Source organism: Podarcis liolepis (genome assembly GCF_965112155.1).
Source record: "Podarcis liolepis genome assembly, chromosome: 15".
Classification (NCBI taxonomy): domain Eukaryota; kingdom Metazoa; phylum Chordata; class Lepidosauria; order Squamata; family Lacertidae; genus Podarcis; species Podarcis liolepis.
The window spans coordinates 35,980,620-35,994,759 of record NC_139566.1 but is presented as its reverse complement, the minus strand read 5'-3'; the positions used below and the strand labels follow the sequence as shown (position 1 = coordinate 35,994,759).

At 42.3% G+C, this 14,140-nt stretch overlaps 1 protein-coding gene across 10 annotated transcripts in view; it reads left to right on the top strand.

The window, feature by feature from the left end:
- Positions 1-14,140, top strand: part of FBRSL1 (fibrosin like 1) — a 791,959-nt gene that overhangs the window by 618,099 nt on the left and 159,720 nt on the right. The window lies entirely within an intron of this gene.

Below are 14,140 nucleotides of genomic sequence, written 5' to 3'. Positions count from 1 at the left end.
TTAACTGAAACATAAAAGTTGAGAGTAAGATCTTTAAGTAAAACAAGATAGTAATTAATTACCACACCGTGTGCAGTTTTGTTTTTACTTTCCTTGTCCAAGGTGGGGGTTTCAGTGTAGGGGGGGGGGGAAATCAGCTCACACCAGGTTAACAAGTTAAAAATTATCTCCAGAGACCTTTCCAGTATAACATGGTGTCAGTGGGATCTCAAAAGCATTCCAAAGCTAGGTGAATCATATTAGCATATTAATACATAAATAATGTTGGTTTTATTAGAAATTCCGGATATCCAGTATTTGTGTGTATTTAATTGGTTTTTTTTGCACTGACTTTATTCTGTCAGCTGCTTTTTATTTTATATGAAAGAAGGTCAACAAATATTTTTGCAAATGATAAAATAAAGTAATAAAATATGCATTCCAGGCTTGCAAGGGAAGCCATGGTTTCATCTCCTGCATTTGCATTGGGAACCATTAGACATTTAAAAGCAGCTCTTTTAAAAGTGCAAATTTTGTAGTGTGAAATGAGCTTTTCCCCATCACTGAGCAAACAGGGCCATAGCTCAGAAGCAGAGCATCTGTTCTGCATGCAGGTCCCATCCCCTGCATCTTCAGGTAGGGTTGGGAGATGCCTCTGCCTGAAATCCAATGGATCTGCTGCCAGTCTGTGTTGACAATATTAAGCTAGATGGGCCAATGGTCCTATTCTGTATAAAGCAGCTTTCTATGTTCCTTTGGTTTTTGTGGCTGCAGGAAAAGCAGAAACCTTGGTAGGATTTGGGGGGGGGGGGAGAAAAAGATTTTAAGTAAAAAGTAAAAATTGGCCACCTTGCAGGAATGAAACATTTAAAAGGAATGACCAAGTACTGCAGAAGCTGTATGTGTGTGTCTCTGAAATGTATATTTCATTCCTCTGTGCATAAATGGTGCCAAAATCCTATTTTACTTTTTTTTTGGGGGGGGTGATAAACAGTTTCAGTGGGGATGTTTACAGAGAGATAAAGGGGAAAACATTTGTTGTTCCCATTGATTGCTGGAGGGGTCATGAAAGCTGCCTATTATACAAATCCTGAAGCACTGTTTTCTCTACAATGGGAACAGGAATTATTTACTGTATTATCTACTCTTGGAAGAATGTCTATCTTAGCTGGAAAAGATTGTTAAGGTATTATATGCTAGCCGAACCTGCCGGCTCTCATTCCTAAGAAGTTAAACCTCTGGTCATCCCTGCTCAGAATTTTACTCCAGGGGTTTATGTTTATGCATTAAATCCGATTTTCTCCGCATACAGACTTAGGTGGCAGAAAAGCTTTGTTCGGACCTTGGTACATTAATGTCTTAAAAATGCTATGCGCTCCACCACCATATCCGCTTGGCTTTCTAAACACAGTGAGATCAGCCACCGTAGGATCTCAAACCTGTTCTGTTCACCTTTCTTTGGGGAGAGGGGAAACTAGGCATTTTAATGTCACTGGATAAAGTAAGTCTTTTATATGGATTTCTGTTTAGGCCTGACACAGATTTGATGGTAAAGGCAGTTTGTGTGCAGCAAGGAATACCAGAAACTTTTGGAGCTGTTTTTTCTTAAAATTCACATGCATAGATGTAAACCTACCTTCTCTAAGTATATGCAATTCTATGGTCTGTATCTGGCCACTCTACATGAGAGCGATAAGTTATTTTGCATGAAGACTGCTGAATGTGAAATGAGAAAATAAAATTTGGCAGAGAATAGACACATTTGGTTACCTTTGCAAACAAAACAACCTCAGAGCGGTATTATATTGATTTTTATCAGAATATTGTTGAAGGAGTTTTGCTGGAGAGGACGTGAGAGCCTGGAGTTCCTTGTTCAAACCTTACTTCTGCCGTGAAATAAATATTCTTGACTCTTAGCCATCCATGAATATTATGAACCTCTATAAAAGCCTTTGCAGTCCCCCCCCCTGTGTGTGTGTGTGTGTGTGTGTGTGTGTGTGTGTTAAACACTCCCCAAGCACATTTTTTTCCTGCTGTAAATTGCATTTGCATCTGTTTTTTTAGCTGTCCGCTCATTGTTACCCTTTGAGACAGGTGTGTGAGAGCAGCACCTTACCTCATCCTTGCCATCACCATGTTTGCATTGCAAATGAGTGTTTCCTTTGTGGGTGTGATGGTAGTGGCGATTGGTCTTCATTAGCTTGTGGTGTCAAAATATTACACAAAAATAGCCAGTCTTCCTTAACATAGATTTTTCTGTTTGAGCAGAAATGCAGGTCTTCTTTTTTTCAACCAGTACTTGGGAGCTATGTCTTTTTAAGCCACCCTGTGTTGTCTTCCATCATACCACTCACTGCATGCAAATGTTAACATAGATCACCTTTCTGCATATGCGGAATTAAATGCACAAAAGCTTTTTTTCATGAGCTTTCCAAGGAGAGTTATGTATATAATGCTCTTCATGGAGCATCTGCAGACAGCATAAAACAATGTGTGTGTGTGTATATATGTGTATATGTGTGTGTGTGTGATGCAAATACAAAATGTAACAGACCTAAAATTTGGCATGTTGTGCGAATTAAGCCTATGGCTGCATTGTGCCAGTGAGTAAGCTGGTACCAGACTATGGTTCAAGTCACAATGGTTCTTATCAGGCATTGCACCAAACCATTATTAAGGAAACTCACAACAATCCCGTGAGGTACGTTAGTCTGAGAGACAATGACTGGCCCAAGATGAGGTTTATAGCCAAACAGTGTTAAATCTTTTTTCCCCCAGACCCTATTCCAACAAGCACTTAAAGCTGCAACCCCCATACTGGTTGTACTGGTCCAACATACGCTGTTGCTCCATCTTGCTCAGTGGTGTCTACGTATGCTGGCAGCTGGCAGGGAGTTCTTCTGTAGCCCTGCTGTGCAGGATCTGTACACCTAGTGATATCCAGAACTGAACCATTGTATCTGCCATCCACTTATTTTGCAGCTCCGTTATATGCTTTCTGCCTCACCTCCCAAGAAGTCAAGCGCAGAATCTGCCTGTGGCATCAGTATTCACATGGTGGCTTCCTACATATCCTCATGTCTAGAAGGCAGCACAGTCTGCTTGCATGTCAAGGATGCAGCCTGCAGAAGCACCATTGTATGTGTTGTCCCCTTGATCACCTGTTTATAAAGATAGTGCAAAGCAGTGAAATTTGATGACTGGCTATAGAAATACAGACTGGCAGTGTACCAAGCGCACAAGGCTACGCTCATTGTGCATATCACATTGCTTATTTTTAAAACTGCCAATAGATCAAGGGACTCCCAAGGTGGACAGATCATTACTTCTTAAGAGTATTTCACTCTTTGGATGGGACCCTAATATCAAGCAAATGGATCTATCCAGAAACCACTTCCTAGCTTGATGAGTCAGAGGATGTAATAAGCGAGAGAGGAATAGTCCTTACCTAATACCGCTGTATACCTTACCTAATACCTCAGAATTTCTGTGTCATATAAGGAGAAGCATTGTCTTGAAATGTCTATGCACTCAAATTTATATCAATAGTGTCCATATGCAGTGGGAGGGGACTGGGGAGGGGATGCTGGAGGTGGAGGTGTGGAGCCATTAGGGAGACCTCTGTTAATGTGCAATGATGTTTGTTTTGTCAGAGGTTTGGTAATCATTTTATTTTGTGTCCGCACACACATACACACAAATCTCCCAAGATGGCAGAATGACAAAAATCTTAATTCTGTGTGACAGGCTTAATGCTGAAGATACAAAACATTAAAGGCTTATGCTTCTGTCTCAGCTTTCGTTTAGTTATTTCAGTTTATCTACTGCAGCTACAGTCAAATGGAAAGAAAATCCCTGTATTACCCGGCAGTAAAACTCGGCCAGTTGTGTCCTTACAGGGGCAAAACTTGCTTTTTTTGCATTTATATTTATTGTATTTATAGTCTTTCCCCCCCTTGTTAACTATATATTTAAGCCCCCAAGTACTGTTTATGTAACTTGTTGGGTTTAATGAATCATCTAATCTAAACACTACTGCCTTACACCTAATCTGCAGAGTCACCCAGTAAAGGGTGCATCAAATTTTGCACGGAAAACAATATGATATTTGATACTGTCTGCCTATTTTTGTAGATATTCAACAATGTTTGCATTAATCAGGCTTAAGTCTTCCACCCCTTGTTTCCTCGGCCCACTGATGGCACTTCTGTGTTGCCCTCTAGCAGGGCCTCTTAACCTCTTTAATGGAAGCTGAAAATCCAGGCTATTAAAGTACAGCATTTGCTGTTAAAAGTGGATTTAAATATATTCAGACCAGCAGATGAATAGGAGCTGTAAAAAAATTTCAGGCAGATGAGAAAATACTTCCATCTGAATGCTAATTTAATACTCACACATTCCTCTCATTCCAGGAGCATCGATAAAGCTTGTTGTCAAAAGAGGAGTAAATGGGTGTTTGTGTTTCTTCATCCACCACCCTAGAAATAATTTTATTTAAAAATACCATCACCTTTCATTCCTTTTTAGGGGCACAAAAGTAGCACAGTGACCTCTGGTGGTGGTTTTGGTAATGATGACCTCCATAGCTGTGCTCCTTCTGATATACAATACTTGCTGTTGAATTACTTAAATTTCCTCATCAAGTCACATTTTAAAAAATATTTATTTTTGCAATAATTTGTATGCCATCTTGTGGTTACTTAAGTACATGACAGTATCACAAGTATATATGGTTTGCTGATTATCAGAAGGCAGGCATGTGATGTGAGTTTTGTCTTTTCATGAATTGCCTAGCTGACACAGAGTTCCTGATGCAATCTTGAATCATGGGCTTCTTGTGTCTACAAGCTGGAATTGGTCAGGGTCATGGCTATATTGATTACCTCCAAAGAATCGTAGAATTGTAGAGGTGGAAGGGACCCCAAGGATCATTTAGTCCAATCCCCTGCAATTCAGGAATTCTGCCCACATCCGTCCGCTCAAAAGACCAAGTTTCTGGTTAACAGCCAGACATAAAGAGTTCCTGTTTAAGAGCAGCAGGCAGGTTTTTGTAGACTATAAACATTAATCCTATGTTGTCCAATTTGATGGCCTTTGAGACCCAGTTTTACCAGCTCATCTTTTGAATACTCATGCTGTGCTCCTAGTTAGGCTCAATACATGAGAAATAAGAACGATGATAGAAGACCCAAAACTTCAGGCCTAATTTATATCAGAAAAGTCATGAAGGCATAGACCTTTCAAGTCCAAGACTGAGCAGTGGTGTCATAATGAACAGAGGAGTGCAGGTCCAAGACATTTTTTTTTCTGAGCAGGAGTGATGACATCATCTGCCAGACGGTCCAGGTGATTGTGGGAATTTCTTTGCTATGACAAATGAGTAAAGTGATAATGAAGCTTTCAGGTTTGTGAGCATAGAGGTCAGAGAATGAGGAAAATAAGAGGATATTTCTTTTCTTTGGCTGGATTCTTTCCTTGGGTTAGCAGTTTAAATGACAACACACCTGTGGAAGATTGTTTCCATTCTGAATTAAAAAGCTAAGGGTTGCAGTTCAGCTTCCAAGAACCTTTTGTTTAAAGCTAAGGCAGTTTTGCTAGCTTAAGCCTATATAGTCAGAAGTTGGAGCTTACTTGCAGGATACTATAGATAGGATTGCAGTCCCTGGGTATTATATGTTCTGCTGCTCTTTGATCTATGTATCTCTGCATATGTGTGGCAATAATGTATAATGGATCCATGCAGCTGCCTGCATATTTTGAAGTCTCATTGCAGCTACTGGGGCTCTCATGATGCAATATTCACCACTACAGCACAGTTCCAGACAGCACATTTTAAAAACAAACTGGCTTTCAAAGCAAGAACATTTATGTTCAGACCACTTTCCACAGCACTTTAGAATGTCTGTCTGTCTTCACCCTTAGTGAAGAGCAGAAAGAACCTGATAAAAACAGATCCGTCCTTAGGCAGAGTAATTGGAGCTGTGGTCGGACTATTTCATCACCCAGATCTTACGGCTAGTTTTCTTTGTGTGGTGCACATTGTGGTGTTCAACCAGTTTTATATTATTTTCCCTTCAAATTCTGTAAGTTTTTTTCTTCGAATTTAAGCCGGACTCCTTTTGCTTTCTGCCTTAAAACAGCAAAACAGTATTTCTATAGAAATGAATATTCTCCTGCAGCCTGCTGTAAACTCATTTAAGTCAATTTACTTGCATTTAAGATGCTGAACTGAGAGGATCCAGCTGGTTTAAATCCATGTTTTGTGGTTTAACAGGGTTGGTCTTCTAGAAAAGGGACAGCAAACCTATGGCTCTTAGGACTGTAGCCAGTGCTTGCCCTACTCAGAGTAGAACTATTGAAATTAACAGACATGACTGACTTGGGTCCATTAATTCCATTGGGTCCACTCTGAGCAGGACTAACATTTGATACAACCCAATGTATTGTAGTTCAGGGTCCACAGCTCGGTTATAAGCTTAAGCTTTTCATACAAAAGTTCCTGGGTTGAATCCCTGGTCTCATCTCAGGTTGAGGGTCTGAGAAGGACCTCCCTTGATCTGAGACCTTGGAGAGGTTAGGGTGAGTGACCAAACTATGGGAACTTTGCCATTGGAAAGGACCCAAAATATCATTTGGTCCAACCCCCTTCCAATGCAAGATGTCTGCTACGGCATCCAGCCTCAGCTTAAAAACTTGTCTTCATTCTGAGAGTTGTTGGGTGGGTTTCTTCTTCTTTGTCATTTCCATTAAGAGGAAACAGTCTGGTGTCCTCACAGGAAATGCAATACAGGATAAGGTCCTGTGTGCATTGCAGAGATTGCAGCTGGCTCTCCTTCCGCAAACCTCCTGCATATTAATAGCGAACTCATTTTCCAATCTCACATGCACACCATACATTTAAAGCACATTTTTAACACTTTAACAGTTCTGGTTTCCCCACAAAGAATCCCTAATTCCCAGCACCCTCCGCAAACTACAGTTCTCTGGATTCTTTCTTGGGTGGGGGAGCTGTCACCGTTAAATTGCTTTAAGAGCACTTCACATATATAGTGTGGATGTGACCCAGGCGAGGCTCCTTATGTATCCAAAATGGCACCATCCATGCACAAGTGGGTGGTATCGGCCTCGCAGGGAAGCCCAAAGGTTTGCAGAAGTAGAAAAAAGACTTTGAAAAATTATTTGGGCCGGTGTTGAGATCCCAAAATAGTCCAGTGAAGATTGAGCAGGCTCATTGTGATCAGAAGACGGAATGGAATATCCCAGGAAAAGAAAGTGGCTGGCTGGAATCCTGAACGGGAACATTCCATGCTGGGACATCTTTTTGCCAGTCTGATTTGTTTCTTTGAATTGTGCTCAGCTGGGAGTGGAAAGCTGGGCTAAGCAATAAATAACAGAATGCTAGTCTAACATTGTTTTGTGTGTGTGTGTGTGTGTGTGTGTGTGTGTTTTAAAAAAATCTGTCTGCAGGGAAAAATTAATTTCCTTCTGGTGCTGTTGGAGGCATGTTTTGAACACTTGACAAAACAAACGGCAAGCGAAAGCGGAAACATGTTGTGTGTTTAACCTGCTATTCTCCCTTGAGTTGTTGGCAAGAGAGTGAAATATTGTTTCTTTTGTGCCACTAAGAGACCTCCAAGTGGCTCCTTAGTCCAGAGTGTGTTGGTCCTAAAGCAGTTGCGTGTGTGTATATGTGTATGTGTCTTCAGATGATTAGAAATCCTCCATAAATACCTCTCCAACACATGCCTCCCTTAGAACCGTATGATTGGCTCCCGAAAAGCCTTCCACGAAGGCTGCACTGTAATCCTTTTATGTTACTTCTTCAGTGGAGATTACGCAGCAAGAAATAATTAGGAGATTAATTTTCACCTGTCACTGCCAATAATAGATAACCTTGATACAGTGACAGGGCTAGGATTGTGGGGGAATGGAAAATCATTTAACCCTGCTGTGCTGGTAGCAGAAGGCCAAAAAAAAAAAAAAAAAAGGTTAGTGAGAGAAGACCATTTTCGCTTGACTCTGTCAAATGTTGTGGATACACTTTTGTAACATGATGGAACCAAGGAGTTCATAGTATGGCAGTCAGCAAATGGTGTGTTACTCATCCCTACATGTATCCGGTAGTTTTAAGTGTCCAGAAAATACAAGACAGGTGTTGCTGAGTTTTACATTTCCATCCCCCTGTCTGGCCAGGGGCTTTTTTGGTCCATCCAACCAAAACAAGTCCTGTTGGTTTCAGTGGGGTTCATGCCCCAAACTCTGGTCCTAGGGTTGTATCCAATATAGTGCAAAGTAAGAGTAACTTTATGCTATTCTACTGGTGAAATATTTTGCACCAACAGAACATGGCTGCACCGGGGAATGCATAAGCAGGTTTCTGGAGCTTTGTTGCACAATAGATTGTGCAATCAGTTGCACAACAAGTTTCACCTAGCACAGCTGTTCTGTTGGATTCCTCTGTTGCACATCATTAAAACTCACCTGCCTTCTAGCACAACAGAATGTTGGATCCAGCCCCTAGGACAGAGATGGGAGATGGAGGAGGGTCTTGGTGGGGAAGACTTGGATATTGATTACCTTCTGCACCCTTTCTTACTGTGTCTGAGTATTTCTCTTTACACACTTTGCCCTCTGTCAGTGAATTAAATTACTATTAAATTTTAATCAGTTGCTGTCATCTCCCTGGGTCTGTTCAGTTCAGTGGAAGAGTTTAAGGATGTTTCCGGATAGTGACTGTGGTGCTTTTGTGGTTGGCAGCTATTGGCACAGCTGAACACCCAGCTGTCTTGTGTACTGATATTAGCAGGATCAGCATGGATGAGCAAGTGGGAAATAGTGATGGTTGATATGACTCAAAATCTAAATCCAGTGGTGGCTGGTGACCATTGGGTCTTTTAGAGTGGAAGGCCAGGAGGTCAACAGTAGCTGGAGCCAGAGACAATGATAAGCACAACCACAGACCATGAATGTTAGACAGAGCCAACTAGTTCCAATTTTGTCTCCTTCCTTGTTGAGCAAAGAGGAGCTAAAGATGAAGGAGCTGATAGGGTTGGTTGTAAGTTGAGTTCATTTTGAGAGCCACTGGTAGTGTAATGGCTAGAGTATTGGACTATGGTCTGGGAGACAAGGGTTTGAATTCCTGCTCACCCATGAAGCTTGCTGGGTGACCTAAACGAGGAAGCATGTGTGCCACTTGGAGCTCTTTGGAGAAAAGGTGGGATATAAATGCAATGAGTAAAATTGTAAGTAGGAAAGCAGACTGGTGGGGACAGGTTGAGATTGGTGAGGCAGTGCTGCGTGTGTCCTAACCAACCACCTTCCGCTGTCTAAACCTCCATGATAATAGGCATTACTTCTCAGCTCCTGGATTATGTGTGCGTGTTATCATCACACTGTAGAGCTTTTCATACACTCCAGTGTACAGAAGCATCTTAATATAATCCACAAGCAGGGAGGGATAAGTGTGAGTCATCCCAGGGTATAGCCTGAAGATATATGATGCAGCAAACTGAAGCTAAGCAGGTCTGGACCTGGCCAGTGCTTGAGTAGGACACTACCAGGGAACCTTCATGTACACTGCTTTGAGTTCCATCATGGGAGTGGTGCATTAGCAATTTAAAATAATAGGATTATGACAGAGGAAAACGAATATGGCAGCTGCTGTTAGAAACCACTGTTGTAAGCCAGAGCATGCTGACAACCCCCCCCCCACCACTTATTTACATCACAGCCCCGAGGATGTCATTTCTACTGCAGCAAAGAGTCATCTACCCCTTTAGAAGATATTATTTCTGTAGCAGTTTCCCGCATGGACTTCATTTGGTCTCAGTACAAAAGTAGTTATACAGCAAAGGACGTGCCCAAGTTGAATATACGAAGGTGCCTTACACTTGAGTCAAACGACTGATCCATCTAGCTCAATATTGTCTACACTGACTGGCAGCAGCTCTCTAGGGTTTCAGGCAGGGGACACTTCCAGCAGTGCCAGGTACTGAACCTAGGACTTTCTTCTTTGCAAAGCAGACACTCTGTCACTGAGTTAAAGGCCTTCTCCTTAGTTGTATATTGCAGGGCAAGGTTTGCCAGCTCTGGCTTCCTCATCCAAGTCCATCCATTTACCTGTTGTACCAGTAGGACTTTCTGATCTCTCACTGCAGACGTGGGGAACCTCAGACCCTTCCAGACCTCTGGCCCTGGAAAAAGTTGCCAGGCCACACCCCCTCAGGCCACACCCTCTTTTCCCCAGGCCACACACCTCACTGACCCTGCTTCGCACAAACCTCCACAGTTTTTGCCTGGCAGGACTGTGTCCTTGAACTCTAACCAGATTAGAAACTAGCCTACTTCTTTGCAAAGGTAAAATTTCCATTAATTACCCCACTGACTTTTGGTCCGACCCACCGCTAGCATGAAACAGGTTACCCATCCCTTCCTTACTGTTATCACCCTTTTTTTTGTGGCTCTCTCTACACTGCTACATCTGGCAAAATCTGACCAGGTGTGCATTGGTAGCAAGAGATGTATTATTCTGCATCCAGTCTTTGCTTCCTTTTCCATGAGTCCATTGTCCTCTTCTGATTCCAGGCTTGTACACAGCTAGGGGGTGGGGTGGGGGGGGAAGGATGTCTAATGAAGACAGCTTTATTAGGCCCTGTGTAGCCTTAAAGCCCCCCCCCCCACCGCCGCCGAATGCGGCAACCCTCTAAAAGTCACAGAACAGCTAGTCCTGGGGATTTTCTGAGAAGCCGAACCTTGTCTTTCTTCTTGTCCCTTTCAAAATTAATTGCCTCCTCAGTTCAGGTAGGCTTAAAATACATCCAGGAATCTGAAGCTGTTGAGCAAAAGGAAAGTAATTTGGCGATGGGGGGGGGACCTTCTCTTTCTCCTCCTTGCCTCTTTTGTGCTGAAGTTTAAATCTACAATCTGTTGAGAATGTAATGGGAAACCAGCCTACAGAAAATGCCATTATTCATATCATTCGTAGCTCATTTATTTTATCTGCAATAGCAGTGATAAGGCAAGCTGCTTGGCAATGCTGATAAGCAGGGGAAATATCTTAGAGCTATTTGTAAAAGTTAAAGCAGATCTTGGTACAGAGAGATAGTGGGATGGGGGGGAGGGGACGGGAGGGGACGGGACTGACAAGCTTTTTGGCAATCCACTGTGCTGGAAGCTAATAAAGATTTTAATGGGGAGGCCTCATTAGGATTAGGCAGAAGATCTGTTATCTCAGATTTACACAACATAAATGGTGAAGCAACACAGAGTTCCATCCCCCACCCCAACCTCCTTTCTGTGCTCGCTAAATAGTGCAGTAGAATGGAAAATCTTTTAAAATTCAATTGGGCTTGCTTGCTGCCAGGAGCCATTGGCAGCTGTTTGCTGGGCGAAGGCAGAGGAAGAGCCTAGGAAGGCATTTGCAAGGAGAGGCTTAGGGGATGTGTGACGAAAAGGAGGATCCCAAAGTTAACTCTTACAAGCTGACACAAACAGCTTGATATATAAATGAACATTACATAGGCTCAAATGGAAATTAAAAACAAAACAATGTGGACTAGTTTGTTTCAGAGCAAAAGCCGTGTATGCTGACGAAATGTCAGCGGTGTAGACAATTATAACTCAGGAAATATCGAGAGAACCCAAATGCCTTTTGCCCTTAGTCTTCTTCCTTGGTGATCTCTGTCCTATGTTTGTAACCACTGTTCAGCATAAAAACAAATTTGAATCTGCAAAATCAGAATTTTATATAAGCAAATCAAAACCAAAGCACCACTTGTAAGGATAGAACATTATTATTATTATTATTATTATTATTATTATTATTATTATTATTAGTGTAAAATAAAAAACACTAATCTAAAAAATATTTTTAAAGTATGCCGTATTTTTCGCTCTATAGGACACACTTTTTCCCCTCCAAAAATTAAGGGGAAATGTGTGTGTGTGTCCTATGGAGCGAATGCAGGCTCCTTGGCTTCAGCGATAGCAACACGAAGCCTCCGAAGCGCAGAGGGAGCACTCCCTCCGTGCTCCGGAAGCTTCACGTTGCTTTTGCTGAAGCCTGGAGAGCGAGAGGGGTCAGTGCGCACCGACCCCTCTCGCTCTCTAGGCTTCAGGGATAGCGGCCTGAAGCCTCCGGAGCTTAGCGGGAGCTCCCACTGCACTCCGGAGGCTTCGTGTTCCTTTTGCTGAAGCCAGGAGAGCAAGACTCTCCTGGCTTCAGCAGAGAGGGAGAGCTGTGCAGCGCCCCCTCAGCAAAGCGGGAGGAGAAATGGAAGGGGCTCCTTTTCTCCTGCCACTTCGCTGAAGGGGCGCTGAGCAGAGAGGGGGAATTTTTTTTTCTTGTTCTCCCCCTCTAAAACAAGGTGCATCCTATGGTCGGGTGCATCCTATAGAGCGAAAAAACGGTAATTTAAAAAGAATAGACCAGCTGGGGCTTTAGCAATATTTATCTAATCAGAGATATGTGACTACTGTATTGTTCAATCAAGTGGGCCCACTATGGCAGTGGTTTTAATTTGCTTTAAACTGTTTTTAATGCACTGTTTTATATTATTGTAACCTGCCCATGGAAGGGTGGGTAACAAACCTAATAATAATATGCTTTGCTTGTTAAAAGCCACAGGTACAATCTCCAGCAGTTTTAGGTAGGACTGGGAAATACACTGGTTTGAATTTGTGGAAAGCAGTTCATATAATAATACTGAGCTAAATGGACTCTGTATAAGGCATCTTCAAATGTTCTAACCTTATCCCACTATCTTTTATGAAAAGCTAAATAATCATTTTGCACCCTCTAAGGTACAATGTACCTGCTTCTGCAATAGGGAAATATATGCTTAGACATCTCATTTCACTTAAACACACCATCCCCCCCCCATCCCTCATCTTCTTTGATCTGACTCTGCAGCACCCAGTAGCACCTCTTTTCAACCCTTTACCCTTTCTAAAGCCATTGTAATATTGACTTATCAACCTAACAGTTTCTTGGGTTTCATTCAGAGTGCGCTGGGATAATGGAAAAATATTCACATCCATTGAGTTGCATTGTAATTTCTTTGTCATCTGTGATTCCTATTTTACTTAACTGGTGTACTGAATATTGTGTTGGGCCACTTTTATCACTGGCATTGGCTTCTAGTATGCCCTGTGTTAGAGCAGAGTCAAGTTAAGGCAAAGCTGTCAAACTTTTCATTAAAAGTCTTTATGCATAAAGAGGAACTTTTCTCCATGCCTATACTTTTAAAGCAAATACTTGCAGATTCACCTTGAAACGGTGACTCTTTTAAGGCTGTTTAAGCAGAGCCGATACATTTGTTTTTATCTAGTTGTCAGACCATCACGAAACACATTTTAACAGTAGGAAGATAATGTCAACAGAAGTTACGGTAATTCAGACCCAGATAAACTACAACATAAACTTACAACAGCAAATTTCTATGGCAGATTGCCACATGCCCCCCTTTTTTAAAAAAACAAAACTTTCCCTTGCTTTAATTAATATTAAAATGAAATATTAAAATGAATGGAAAGGCAACTAGACAAACCACGCCTCTTGGTCCTTCCTGGTGACCGGGATGACTGCTGAAGGCCTGGGCAGGGGGCAGTAGAAAATGTCCACTCTCTAGGCCAGTGTTCATCATCCCTGACCATTGGCTAAGCTGGCTGGGGATGGTGGGAGTTGTAGTTCAACAATATGTGGGGACCCAAGATTGAAGAACATTGCTGTAAGTAAAAGATATTGCTGTTGCTGTTGTGGATCCTCTCAAAATCCCCCCACCCCCATTCTAAGCTACCCATACAATGAGCAGTGGAGAATTTATAACAGCCTAATGCAGGGATTGCCAAAAGCCACTTCTCTGCACAAAACGTCAACTACCATTATGTATGGACAGTACAGAGCTAGATGAACCAATGATCTGTGTTCCTAAAGGAAACCTCACTGTGCCAGCAAATGGGACCAGGGCCCTACCACCAACTCAAGGTGTAGCCATGGTGGTGCCCTCCAGATTCTGTTGGACTACAATTCCCATGTCCATGATCATTGGCTGTGCTGGCTGGGGCTGATGGGTGTCAGAGTCCAACAACAACTGGGGGCACCACATTGGCCAGCCCTTTTCCTACTCTTAAGAGAATCCATAGCCCATTGGTTAGTCCAGTT